Raw genomic sequence first — 15,600 nt, 5'->3', positions numbered from 1 at the left:
CTGTGTTTGTTTTAGACACTAAATTAAGGGAACGTAAAAATGCGTGTCCTAAATCCTTAAAATTTATAGAGAGATGACATTATTTTTAGGTCACACACTTTTGCGTATCGTAAATCAATGCGTATTATAAATTGCGTGTCGTAAAAGGTTGTTTTTCTAGTAGTGTTAGCTTCCCTCGTCACGAGAACTCATTTTTAAACAAAGTTTTCTATTCTTGAAATCTTAGAGTGATCAAAAGCGAGTTGGTTGTATTTTTTATGATTGGTGGTTTGAAGTATTTGATTCCTGCTTTTCTATCTTGTATCATTGTGATTTATGAATTCCCAAAAGGTTAGTACTTCCTTTATAACCTCATTCTCTGTTCTCGACTTGATAGAAGTGAATAAATCGTAAATTTATGCAATCTATGATGCTTTAGTGATGGAAAATCCACACTTTATGTATATTGAGCCTGGGCAGTAAAGACATGCCTCTTGTGCTTAGAAACACCCCAAAATGGGTATGGATGAGGTCTAGATCGATTGAGGTTTGAAACCCCAACCCTCAAGTTGTCACTGAGAATTAACACGTATGCCCTAAAAACGCGACATGTTGGATTGCTAAAAGGCGATTGGATCAATACACCCGACTCAGGAATGTGATGTGTATTCCCTTGTCCAAATCATGTTTGTTTTTTGGTGTTCGTTTCCTTATAGGGTCTTTGTTTGGTGTTTATGGTGGTTAGTAGCTTTGGTGTGAACTTGGTTTTTTTCTCACTGCTCTATTGTTCGGGACTTGAGGTGAGTCAATAGTTTTCATAAACCGACTATATAGTTGGAAACTACTTTTTTGAAATGGGTCGATTGATTCGATTTATGCTACCATTTGTTTGTTGAAAATGTTATCTATCTGAAATACATGTTATCCAACTGTATGATACATGTGGTAAATGATAATATTGTCAGATTGGGTTAATAAGCATGTTTTGGGTCATAGTTCAACTTTATGGAAAATATTCATTATAAATCGGTTTGTGAAATGCTATTAACTGATTATACATATGGTAAATGCTATGATATAGAATTCAGTTATTAAGCATGATTTGGTTCTTGGTGGGGATTTATGATTATTTCATGTTAAATATGGTTCATGAATTGTTTGTGTGGGTTTATGCTTTAGCGGTCAAGGGTAGCACAGTAGTACCTAGTACTTTACCTTTACACTATTTAGTCTTCGAACTTGGTAGGCTGTACCGCATCTCTAGGAATAAGGCACTTAATCCAATTTTGGTTGCATGGTATTTCTTGACGACCTTGTGACACATGGCACACATACAATTAGGTGTTCGTGGTCTATAATGATGTTAGCCATATTGGGTGATGATCAAGCATCACATAGGAGTTGGGAGGTGTTTTGGCTATGACACCATTAGTACCAACTCTCGAACGACATTGTGATGTACATGTACATTGCATAGTCGGAGTAGGGAGAACAGTCGCATTGGGGTCTATGTTACGGGTGTGAGTCACACCTTATTTAATGTATTGGACTGGCCGGACACATGAGTAGCGAATAGTATTCCCCTTGGGGTAAGTATCACTACATGAAATTTATATGGTCTTCGGTAAGGTTATTTTTAGTTATGAATGGATAGTTGACATGTGATATAAGGTATGATGATTGATCCATGATTAATGATTATCACTTGGATGATTGACCCATTAAGAGGAATGTGTGTTTTTCTATTTGGCTATTTATAACTCTTATTGGCTCATGTGGTGTTTGTTGGCACTTGTTCTTTCAGATTATGCCATGTATCGGTATTGGTGGCATAGGAAATTGGCTTGGTGACATAGGGTGCTTTGGGGTAGCTATGACTTGACCTTAGTCGATAACACTTGGACACGTTTATTTTGGTACTTATGTTTCTGCTCAAAATATAAAAAATGAGTATAAAATTGGTAAAAACCACGACGTTACATGCATGCAATTGGTATTAAAACTACATAAGTTCAAGACCCCTTATTGTTAATAAAACGTTGGTACATGATGATAACTTTTCTAACGACAATGAGGAGTGACTTAATGATAGACATAGTAAATTCATACAAGATGACTAACGAGGTGGCTACTATATCAAGGCTAAGATCACCAATTTCAACACGAATATGGACCGTGAAGGTGTTTTTGAATGGCTATACGAGGTTGAGATGTTTTTTTAACATTTTAGACATTCCATGAGATCATTAGTTAAAAAATCTTTCCTAAAAACTTCGTGTTGGAGAATGAGATTGGTGGGATCACGTCTAAGAGGGACAAACACGAAAATAGAAGCATTTGCATAGGAATGATATCGCATGGAGTTGTTGATCAGTGGGAGATTCTTACCCTTAATTATGAGCAAATTCTATATCAACAATACCATAATTATACCCACTAAACTGATATGTTCAAATTCTACATCATGATTTATATAGCTTAAAGTCCATTAAAAATTCATAACTTTGTGTCGGCTAAAAGTCGATCGATCTAAAATTCGATTTCCGGGCTGTGCGCTGCTATGCCAAATCTTAGAAAAATCATAACATTCTCATACGAAGTCAGATTTGAACGTTCTTTTTATGCACACTCTCATTTTAACGTATACTACGACTTTCGTTTAGATCGCTAAGTCTAAAAAGTATATCGCAAAATCACTTTTTACGTCACACAGCGTCGTGCCGGTTTTGTCGCGAAACTTCGAAAGGTCATAACTTCTTCGTTATAAGTCGGATTTCAGTGTTCTTTATATGTACGAAACCCTTGTGACATAAACTATAACTTAGTTAGGATTATTTTTTTCTAAATAATCTTCTATCAAAAAGTCATTTTTTACGCTTATTGTCTCTAAATTGACTAGACCGAATTTGTGGGCGTTACATTATCACCTCCCAAAGGTTTTATGCCAGAGATGCTAACAAGGATCAATTGCTTTCCTTGTAAACGATTTGTATTTCTTTGATCTATATTACCTATTTGCTTTATATTGGACACCACAGCCTCTCATACACTTTGGTCCATTTTAGTTCAATTATTTTTTTGACCAAAATAACAACCAACTTTAACTTATTCCTCTATTCCTCCCATTTACTTAAAGAATATTTCACCACCTCTAAACAAACCTCCTGGTTAGAGGAAAACTCTGGATACCTCTAAAAAGAACACCTCTTCGATCATCATCCATGGGAATCCAAGATCCCTAGGATTCCAGGATTCTCCTGTTCTGATCTTTAACATCTAACTCTTCCCCATGGTGAAGATGGTAAAGCAACAACTGAATCAATGAAAGGAGGACAACAGGATGGTGCTCAAGGAAATGGAGAGAATGAGGGCGGATATCCATAAACCCCAAGGATCAGCACCCTCGATCTTGCAATCCAAGATCCTGAACTTTGACTATGTAGGATCATCAAGAAATCGCCAGGAGATAGGATACTCAATACCAAAACCTGCTTCCACTTGAGGTGCAACTCAAAATGAGAAAGCCTTTGTGATCTAGGATTCTAACGAAACCTTCACCACTCCTAATAACAAGGATCCTGGTATCTTCCTGAATAATCATACCTTTAGTACTAACTATATGGATCTTGATGCATGAATGAGTCCGGTTATGGCCAAAGAACTTCAACAGCTAAGGAAAATGATCTCGAACATATCGGGGGTAGTCCAACCTTTACCGAAGTATCCCCCACCAGTCACAGGATCTCGAGATTTTCTCCTAAAATAGTTGATACTAAAGTCCCAAAACGTTTCCAAACTCCCAACATGAAACCTTACAATGGGACTACGGATCCTAAAGAACACGTGGAACAATGCAAGGATAGAATGGAGATCATCCCCATTCCCTCACACTTGAAGGAAAATTGCATGAGCAAGGGTTTTGGTTTGACCCTGATGGGATCAACCATGAAATGACTACTTAATGTTCCTAATACGATAACCCCAATAGGAAGGCCAACTCCTCGGCCTAAAGATCCTATAAGTCAAAACCATATTCCATACCTGATCATCATAGGGTCTAATCTTTGTCATGTAGGATATTTGTGAAGGAAATGAGTGAAATCGAGTGGCTGGAAAGACAAGTCTAAATGGTGTGCATACCATGAAGATTTCAGCAACATCACATAGCCCTCAGAAAGGAGATTATCTATCTCCTAAGCAAGGGACATCTTAAATAGATATTAGGAAGACAAAAAGAAAGATCGAAGGAAAAGGAGCAAGACCCTGTGAAGATCTTGGAAAAACCAGGTTCCCCTCCTCAAGATGCTAATGTAATCAGCGTTATACCTCGGAGTTCTGACATTTGTACCATTTGTTACTCTGCAACAAAAAGACATGCTAAGAAGTCCAAGGCGGAGAAAAAAGAATGACCCCAGAAGAATACATCGATAACAGGAGAGAAAGAAATCACCTTCGATGAACAAGATAGAGAAAATATCCAAGATCCTTATCGTGATGGATTGGTGATAACTCTCTCAGAAGGATCCTAGTAGACGGAGGATCCTCAGTGAACATCATATTGCTCTGGCTAGGATGAACATCCTAGAATCCAAGATAATCAAGAGGTCCTCTATACTAATAGGATTCAGTGGTGAAACGAAACATACTATTGGAGAGATCAAGCTACCCATCTACATCATAGGGGTAAATTATATGCAATGCTTTTGTGTTATTGATGCTTTGTCTTCCTACAATGTTGTATTAGGTAGGCCTTGGATCCATGGCATGAAAGTGGTTCCAACGGCGTACCAATAATGCGTCAAGATGCCTACCCCTTGGGGGATAATGAAGATCATCGGTGATCAACAAGAATCCAAAGAATGCTAGAAGACCTCAATGAGGCCTTCCTCGGTACCAAGGCAAGCATAACAATAAAATCAAGGGGCACGAGACGTACTTGTTTTGGTCCAAAATTACACAAGTACTAATCAACCAAATTGAATGAGAGGCTGTGATGTTTGAATTGTGCAATAGTAAATGGGAAAGAGAATGACACAGTGATCTATAAGGAAATCCCTTGATCCTTGCTAGGATCTCCAGCACAAAACCTTGGGAGGTGATAATGATCACCTGCCTTGCTGATTTTATTAATGAAAAACAGTGATTACAGAGAATATTTCAATAAGAACAAGTGAATAAATTCGTATCGTAAGCTTAGAGTAAAAAACAATGTCGTGTGTGAGGTATACATGTGTCAATTTATAGTCCAAACTAGCTAACAAGATGTCTGATATTTTCGAGATCCTCCATGACCAGTTTCATGAACATTATTTGACTGGGTATTTCCGGTCATTAGCATAGTTGAGATGAAACTCCGTTGAGAATAAGTCTTTCTATTGACTAATTCTGCACATGAGTTAATTAAGAACAAAATATAATCATTATAAATATTAGTAAATAATGATAACGGTAATAGTCGGGATCCTGAGAGAGTTGAGGATGCTGAATATTTGATGAGGGTTGAGGATCCTAAAGGCTTTGAGGATCTTGGCCATAAAAATTGCCCCCAAGTTATTCCTGAAAATGTAAGAGTTAATTTCAAAAATATTAGAGGATTAACTTAAATTAAAGAGATAAAAGGAGAGTTTTAAAAATTATCTCTTAATGGATAAGTTTTATCCATCTGGAGGTAAATGAGAAACAGTCAAATCATCTTTCTTATCTCTTCTGCTATAAATGTAGTATTCCGGTAATTTTTTTTTCATTCTCTCAAGTCGTCGTCCTCTCATTGTGAAGGTAATTTTTTTTCTCTTACTTGTTTTCTGTTGCCCTGATTTCCCTCGTCATGGCTAAGAAAACCAGTCGTTCTCGAGCTAGCATTGTTTCTTCCCCTAAGAATGACTTCAGTGATCAGGAAATCTTATCTTATGATGAGGTTTGCTCCTTTAATGATGAGGATATGGAATCGTTGAGAGCCATTGGGGATTTTCCTTCCGAAGTAGTTTTTCTTCCTTTCGAGGCTTCCGTTCAGCCAGATTTTGTTTCCCCGATGTGGGTTTGCTTCCCTGAATACCCATTTACTCTAGGTTTAACTTAACCTTTTACCAGTATCGTTCATGATTTCTTTTCGACTACCAAAATTTCTTATATCCAAACTATGCCTGTGGTTTGGAGGATTCTATTTTGGATTGATCGTTTGAATCAATCCAAGAATATGGACATTGGGTCGCCCGAGCTGGCTTTTGTTTATGATATTTCCACTTTTGGCTCTTCTCGTTTCCTGCTAAGAGTTAAGACAAACAAACGCCACCTTATCTGAAATCAAAACAAAATAATGGTGCTTGGAAGGAAAAATACTTCTTCATGAGACGTGATTCAATTCCCAATGGGGATTCCCTACTGAAAACGTGGATTAAAAAGGGTAGGGTTTTAATTTAGATTTTAAAGATCTTGAAATTTACTTCCCTTAGTTTGTTTGTTTTGATGCAACGTTTAAATTTGAGGAGCTTGTTCCTGCTACTGGTGATTCTGAGGACAAGGTTTCCAAATTTCTTGCACATCCTGCATTTGAAAGAACATTCAAATTTGAACATTGCAGCCTCCAAGAGGGTTCTTCTACCACCGCTTCTATGGCCACTGGTAATATTATTTCCCTTGGATATTTATTTTAGACTGATAAGGATCTTGAATCGATGGGGATCTTTGGCAGGTTCCAAGACTACACGATCCAAGGCTCGTTTTGGATTTGCAGATCTCGATAATGATATGACCAGTGGTCTGATCAAGGTTAAGAAAGAAAAAGGTGTCACCCTTCCTCTTCCCAAGAGATCTCACATAGACCTCACAGTTATGGCTTCAGGATCCCGTAAGCGGAAGACTTCTGAGGCCGTAGATTTCAGCCTAGAGAACCATAGCAACAACGATGCTCTTGGAAAGTTAACCTCGTTTTCCCAAGCTATAAGTGTCTTGTACATAAGCATTTATCATATATGTGTGTTCTTTTACTGATGTTTACGTTTCTTTCAGGTCTTCACTCATGTTTCTCAGTTCACCAATGATCTCAGGATCCGTGCCGAGAAAGCCGAATCCACTCTAAAAGAGCATGAGAAAACCTGGAGGGCCACTAACGAGGATCTCCTCCAGAGGTTGGAATTGCCGAGAAAACAAAAGGTTGAGAAGGAGGAGAGCATTTTGCGGATCTCGACGAGGTGATTGCCGACGCGAAGACAAGTGTTGCGATGGCTATCCTGGAGGCTAAGATCAAGTTGGTGAAGGATTTGAAGAATGCAGGTTCCTGGGATGTGGACGGTTGGCGTGAGATATTGGCCAAATCGATTGGCAAGCCTGCTACTGTCAATCAGGATCCTGTACTACTTCTGACCAATGGAGGAGAGAAGAAGGGCACGGCCGATGATGACCAGGTTAAGGTCTAGGCCTGCGAAAAATTAGCTTAGGTAGTTTTTGTTTTTATTAGTGATGTAAAAAAATTAATCTTTTGGTTGGGTTGGTGCGCAACCCTTTTTTGAATGACATGGTAGTATTTTCCTTTCATATCTCTCTTTTGATTTTTCTGCATGATTGTTATGATTTTAGGATCCTTGAATAATTAGGATCCCAGAAAACTTGCTTCCTGCAAATAATCTTGAGTTAAAATCTTCTTAGTGAAATTTTTTAATCATGCTAGAATTCTGATAACCAAATGACTTTCGCATAGGATCCTAGAAAGTTTAGGTTCCTTAAGCTTTACTTAGAGTTTTTCGAGAGTAAGGATAGATGGAACCTGATTATCTTCAAGTTTTTCCTTAAGCTTCATAAGCTCTTCAACCTTAGAATTTACTGAGGATAAATCTCAACTTCAAAAGAACTTAGGTTCATTGTTGACTTCTGACAATACGATTCTTCACCAATAAAGATAGACGAGGATCCTTAACGATGAGGATCCATAAAGATTATAATCCTTAATGACGAGGGTCCTTCGGGGGGATTCCCTTCTTAGGATAACCTGTTCAGGTTATAAACTTTGACAATATTCTTGGGTAACACCATAAATTCGACTAATAACACATTAATGTTATATACTGGGGAGGATCCCAACCTATGACATATCTCATGGGAAATCTCCCTACTTATGAAAATGTTATGATTCGTGTGTATTTGCTGGGGAAAGATCGCAATGTGTGGTAACATAAAGATGTTATAAACCTTATGTTATTTCGGGGGTAAGATCCCAAATTTTGGATAACATGAAAATGTTATAAACCTTAAGTAATCACTGGGGTAGGATCCCAATTTTTGGATAACATGAAAATGTTATAAACCTTAAGGATCTTAACTTATGTTCAAGGATAAGAGCAACCACTGCATCATAAAATGATCCCTTATCCTTATCCCATAGTTAGACATCATGTGTTCAAGCGAGGTGTATAAACCTTAGTTCGTGTGAAAGAGGTAATTAGCTCTTGAAACCTTAGAAGGGATTAAGTACACTTAAACGTTGGAGAGATGATCGGTCTCTAGCTTGTGTATGTAATAGTTTAAAAATCATACCATTGATATAATGGAATTGTTAAGATGCTGAGATCTTCGTGTGTTGGGAGGCTTATGTTTTAGGATCTTTAATCGTGAGGATCCTTATGTTTCAGTATCTTCAAGCTTGAGGACCCTCGGTGTTCCAGGATCTTCAACCTCAAGGATCCTCATCATTGCTTACGTAGATGCTTAGTTGTGCGTTGTTCTGCATGGAAAACGTTGGGTAGGGGTGGACGGACGTTAGTCTAGCTAACGCCCCTCCGATGCTTAAGTTAGTAATGTAATCGAGGAGAAAGTAAGTAACGATGAAAAGTTCAAGGTAGAGAACATGTGTACCTTGGTTTTGTTGAAGATTAATCGACCCTACCTACATGTAGTATGCTTTGAGATGTATAACATTCCAGGATCTTGGCAAAACGTCTCCTTCGAGTGTTGCTACCTGTTGGGGGTGGGATCCTCAAAGCCTCTAGGATCCTCAAACCCCATCGGATATTAAGGATCCTGACTATTACCGTTATCATTATTTACTAATATTTATAACGGTTATATCTTGTTCTTAACTGATACATGTGCAGAAGTAGTCAAGAGAAGACTTAGTCTCAACAGAGTTTCGTCTCAACTATGCTAAAGACCTGGAATACCAAGTCAAATAACGTTCATGAAGCTGGTCATGGAGGATCCCGGAAATATCAGACATATTGTTAGCTAGTTTAGACTATAAATTGACACTTGTATCTCACACACAACACACTATTTTTTATTCTAAGATTACTCTACGAAATTATTCACTTGTTCTTACTGGAATATTCTCTGTAACCATCATTCTACATCAATAAAATCATCAAGGCAGGTGATCATTATCACCTCCCAAGGTTTTGTGCTGGAGATCCTAGCAAGGATCAAGGGCTTTCCTTGTAAACCATTGTGTCACTCTCTTTTATCATTTTCTATTGCACAATTCGAACATCACAGCCTCTCATTCAATTTGGTTGATTAGTACTTGTGTGATTTTTGACCAAAACAATTTGGCGCCCACCATGGGGCCGTGGTGTTCAAAATCCTCTAAAGATCATGTCTACACAACCGATCCTTTCTTCATCCTCCGCTCCTTCCTTTCCAACCAAAAACCTATAATCTCCTCCGAGTCGGCCCCTGGTCAGAGGAAAACGCCTGAAACTTCCAAGACAAACACTCCTCTGGTCGATAACCAAGGAATTTTGGGATCTTCAGGACTCCAGGGTCCGACTGCCTCGGTCACTACTGCAGAAATCTTCGCTATGATAAGGAAGATGACGCAACAGGTGACCCACCAACAGGAGGAGAATAGAGCACTGCTTAGAGAAGTGGACAGGATGAAAGTGAAATTTCAGAAATCCCAGGAAACAACGCCCACAGTTGTACAACCAAGGATCCTGAACTTCGATAATGCAGGATCCTCAGAAAATCACTAGAAGGACACAGTTCCTACCACTGTGGAATCACCCTAGGGGGAAATTATGGACAATCGAGAATCTATGATCAATGATCTCAATAAGCCTTTCAATACTCCTAGAAACCTTGATTCTAGTAACTTCTTAGACAACAATACTATTAATACTAACTCTACTAATGTTGATGCAGGAATAAATCCAAACATGGCTAGGGAACTTTAGCAGTTGAGACAGATGATCTCAAGCGTACCCGGGGTAGTCCAACCTATACCTGAAGCATCTCCAACAAGTCGCAGGATCTCAAGATTTGCTCCCGCGATAGTCGATACCGAAGTTCTTAAGCGCTTCCAAACTCCTAGCATGAAGTTTTACATGGAACTACGGATCCTGAAGAGCACGTATCACAATACTGAGAAACGATGGAGATCATTCCCATCCCAGGGCACTTGAAGGAAGCTTGCCTAGGCAAAGGCTTTGGTTCAACCCTTATGGGATCAACTATCAAATGGTTGTTGAACGTTCCCCCATACTCTATTACTTCATTTGCACACTTGGTCAATATTTTCAATAACCAGTTTTCTTGCAGCAGAACCTTCGAGAAGATCACTAGTGATCTCTATCGAGTGCTTCAGGATCCTAAGGAATGAATTAGGGATTTTGTTAACAGGTTTGGCAGAAAAGCTCTAATCATCCCCAACATCGACATGGCTAATGATGTAGAGGCCTTCAAGATGAGAATAAGGAAGGATTCACCCTTCTATGAAGACCTTGTGATGACCCCATTCAAGAGATAGTACGAAGTCAGGTGCCGAGCATTGAGGTTCATACGGCTTGAAGAAGATAAAGAAATTCAGCAGAGAAACAACCCTTCAAGTTAATACGATAATCTCAATAGGAAGGTCGAATCCTCGGCCCCAAGATCCTACAAATCGAAGCCCTATTCCAAACCGGATCATCACAGGGTCAATGCCCTCGAGGATGAAGAAGAAGAAGAGGAACTTCCTAAGATCACTGACTATTGTTTTTCTGTGGATATTTCAGGTATAATTCATGCTATGCAGGATCTCGAAGACAAAGCAAGATGGCCGAAGAGGAATAACAAGTCCACTAGTTGGAAAGACAAGTCCAAATGGTGTGCTTACCATGAATACTTCGGTCACATGACGAAGGATTGTATAGCCATAAGAAATGAGATCAACTACCTCCTTTGCAAGGGGCACCTCAAAGGGATCCGCGGGAGAAAGAGAGAAAAATCCAACGAGAACAACCAGGATGGTCACAAGATCCCGTAGAAACCAGGATCTCCACCCCCAAACGTCAATATAATTAACGTTATCTCAGGCAGATCTAACATTTGTGGTACTTCTTACTCTCAGGATAAAAGACACGCCAAGGTCTCTAAAATAGAAAATGAGGATAGACCACGAAAGAATATTGTGGTTAGCAATGATAAGGAAATCACATTTGACGAGACGGACATGGAAGGGATCCAGGATCCTCACCATGACGGACTCGTGATAACACTGTACATAGCCAACCACTTCGTCAGAAGGATCCTTGTTGACAGAGGATCCTCGGTCAATAGCGTACTCCTAGACGCATTAAAAAGGATGAACGTCCCGAAATCAGAGATAACCAGAAGGTCCTCGGTCCTCATAGGATTTAGCGGGGAAACGAAAAACACTATTGGGGAGATAAAGGTACCAATATACATAGAGGGGGTAAACTCTATACAAATTTTATGTGTTATTGACACTTTATCTTCTTATAATGTGATATTAGGTAGACCATGGATCTACGAGATGAAAGCAGTTCCGTCAACGTATCATCAGTATGTAAAAATGCCTACTCCATGGGGAACGGTGAAGATCATGGGGGATCAACAAGAATCAAAAGAATGTTATAAACCTCTATGAGACCTGCGACTAAACCCCAACAAGCATAACAATCAAGGAAGGGGCACAACATGTTCTAGAAACGAAGGAACAAGATGTAAAGGAAGTGCCCTTAGGCCTCGAGGATCCTGAAGCTAAAGTCCTCATAGGATCCTCAATACCTGAGCAAATCGAGCAAGATCTTCTAGACTTCCTTCGAACCAGAAGCAAGACATTCACATGGAAACACGAAGATATGACAGGTATAAATAAGAGCATTATCACTCAGAAACTTAATATTTATCCTTCTTTCAGACCAATACACCAAAAGAGAAGGAAGTTTGCACCTGAAAGGAATACGATCATCCAAGAAGAAGTAAAGAAGCTCCTCAAGATAGGAATGATCAAGGAAGTGAAGTTCCTATGATGGCTAGCTAACATGGTTGTCGTACAAAAGAAAAACGGCAACTGGAGAGTATGTGTAGACTACACGGATCTTAACAAGGCTTATCCTAAGGATCCATTCCCTATACCACATATTGACTCTATGATAGATGCAACGGCTGGCCACGAACTCTTAACCTTCATGGATGCTTCAGTAGGATTCCAACAAATCCAGATGGAACCATCCGATCAAGAAGATACAACGTTTATAACACCAACAAGTATATATTGTTATAGTGCGATGCCTTTTGGTCTTAAAAATGCAGGAGCAACATACCAAAGATTGGTGAATCGCATGTTAAAAGACAAGCTGGGGGGACACCATGGATGTATATATTGACGACATGGTGGTGAAGTCAATGAAAGCTGAAGATCATCTCAGGGATATTAAAGAAGCATTTGACATCCTAGACGAATACAATATGAAGTTGAATCCACTCAAATGCCACTTTTGGGATCAATTCGGGCAAGTTCCTTAGGTATATGGTAACCAAGAGAGGAATAGAAGCAAGCCCAGAGCATATTAAAGAAATCATCGAGCTGAAATCCCCATCTTCAACAAAAGACATCCAAAGGCTAACCGAAAGGGTAGCGGCACTCAACAGGTTCATTTCAAGATCCTCAGAAAGATGTAAACCCTTCTATGATATCTTGAAGAAGAACAAGAGGTTCGAATGGATTGAAGAGCACGAAAAAGCTTTTCAGGAACTCAAAAAATACTTGAGTTCCGCGCCATTGCTGGTAAAGCCTATAGATGGAGAACCACTTCTCCTCTACCTCTCGGTATCCTCAAACGCGGTAAGTGCTGTCCTGGCCAAGGATGTTAACGGAGACCAACATCCTATCTACTATGTAAGTAAAAGTCTTCTGGATCCTGAAACCAGGTACTCTCACCTCGAAAAATTAATTTTTGCCTTAGTAACTGCTTATGTTAAATTAAGACATTATTTCGAAACACATACTATACATGTGAAAACTAATTATACTATTAAGAATGTCATGAGCAAACCAGTAATGTTAGGAAGGATGGAAAAATGGTCGGTGAAGTTAAGCACGTTCGACATCAAATATGAGCCAAGATCCGCCATAAAGTCACAAGCATTAGCAGGCTTTGTGGCTGACTTTAGTGATGATCTACAAAACGAAGTATACATGGAAGCCAAACAACTCCTAGAAGATGGACATTTGAGAAAATGGACACTGCTCACAGATGGAGCTTCAAACCAAAAAGGAACAGGGCTAGGGATCATACTAAAATCGCCACATGGGGACATCCTACCCCAGGCAGTTAGTTGCGAATTCAACACTACCAATAACAAAGCAGAATATGAAGCACTCATCATGGGACTAAAGATGGCTAAGGATCTTAAAATCAAGGATCTTCACGTAGTTTTTGATTCTTTATTACTAAATAATCACTTTAATGTATCTTATGCAGTGAAAGGTGAAAGATTAGCACTATATCTGGAGATCCTCAAAAAATTAGCATTTGAATTTGAGAACTTTTGCCTAACCCAAGTTTGCAGAGAAGAAAACACAGAAGCAAACACATTAGACAATTTAGGATCCTCCCTTAGTATCCCACCAGAAACGAAGGTCCCTATAACCCACATAATAACCCTAGCCATAGAAACCCTCTCTGACAAATCCGATGATCCTAAACAACCAACAAGCATTGCAGTTATTGCAAATTCTGACCCTCAGACCCCTCCTCGAAGGGACCCCGACGAACAGGATCCTCAAAGAAGTCCACGATCATGGACCCAACCCATTATGGTGTATCTCCAAAATGGAACGATTCCAATAGAAGAAAAAAGCAAAAGAGCATTCAGAACAAGAGTCTCAAGATTCGTAATAATCCAAGGTAAAGTCTATAAAAAGTCTATGGCAAGACCATACCTTAGAAGCTTGGAAGATCCTGAAGTTGCAGAAGTCTTGAAGGACATACATGAAGGAGACTATGACAATCACACTGGGGGCAAAACCTTATGCTCCAAGATACTAAGAACAGGATACTACTGGCCGACCATGAAGAGAGATTCTTTTTTACATGCTCAAAAGTGTGATGCTTACCAAAGACGTAGCAACATCCTGCATCAACTGACAGAACCTCTACATCCTATTATCTCTCCATGGCCATTCATGAAATGGTCAAGCAGAATCCAACAATAAAATCATAGTAAACAACTTGAAGAAAAGGTTGGATAAGAAGAAGGGAAGATGGGCAGAAGAGCTTCCTTTCGTCTTATGGGCAGATATGACTACTTCCAAAGTAGCCACAGGTCAGACCCCCTACTCTTAGTGTTTGGGACAGAAGCAATAATACCTACCGAAGTAGTGATACCTCACGGCAAGATACTTGCTGCAAGATCAAGAGAATAATGGAAGGATCCTAGCTCAAGAACTTCTTGACACTATTAATGAACTCAGAGATCTTGCCAAAATACGCATTGTTGCTTATCAACAAAGGATCACCAAGGCTTACAATAAGAACATAAATGTCAGAAGATTCCAAATAGAAGATTTGGTATTATGGAAAACATTCCAAAACACCAAGTGTTGGTGCATGGAAATGCTCCACAAATAATGAGTGTTTATTAGGTTGTATTTTCCCTTTATTGTATTTATGGTGTAAATACTCTCCCTCCTATATAAAAGGAGAGTTGGTCATTTCTTACAAAAAAGCTAGCTCACTTTTCTTAGTTAGTGATTACTTTTCTCACAATGTAATCTAGAGAGAGAGAGAAAGTTGGTGGGTTCTCCCACCCAGGGAGAGTTTCTCTCCCACCATGTTCTTCATGCAATATTATTATTATTCTCTCTTGTTCTTAGTCTTCTTCAACGAACTCATAATATGTTTTTCGTGTTCATACTTACAAAAACACAATTAATCTCAAGATATCTTACTTCCGCATTCACCGTTCTTTATAAAAATGGGTCTCTACAATTGGTATCAGAGCCATAGTGGTTGCTTTTTGAAAACGGAACTCTGATTTTCAAAGGGCCTTCTATACCACTGAAGCTCATTTCTTAAAAACTTCAAAAACAAATATGGCACAATCGTTATCTCTGAATGTTTCCAACAGTGTTGGTGGTTCTAATCGAGCCCCAATACTGGTAGCAAATGAATATCATCACTGGTCCCAAAAAATGGAAAGATACTTAAGGAGACTTGGTAGAGATGTATGGCGATCCGTAGAAGAAGGACCACATGTCCCAGTCCTTACACCAATCCAAACTGACGGCGCTACAACCAGACTAGGAGGAGGTCAACCAGTCATGAACCGTCCCACCAAGGATGATCTCGATAAAATGGAAAATGATGTTGTTGCTTTTTATGAAATCTCTTGTGGAGTTGCTCCTGA

The sequence above is a fragment of the Lactuca virosa genome, chromosome 8 (genome assembly GCF_052849685.1).
Source record: "Lactuca virosa cultivar CGN04683 chromosome 8, Lactuca_virosa_CGN04683_v6, whole genome shotgun sequence".
In the NCBI taxonomy this organism is placed as follows: Eukaryota; Viridiplantae; Streptophyta; class Magnoliopsida; order Asterales; family Asteraceae; genus Lactuca; species Lactuca virosa.
This window is presented reverse-complemented; position numbering follows the sequence as displayed.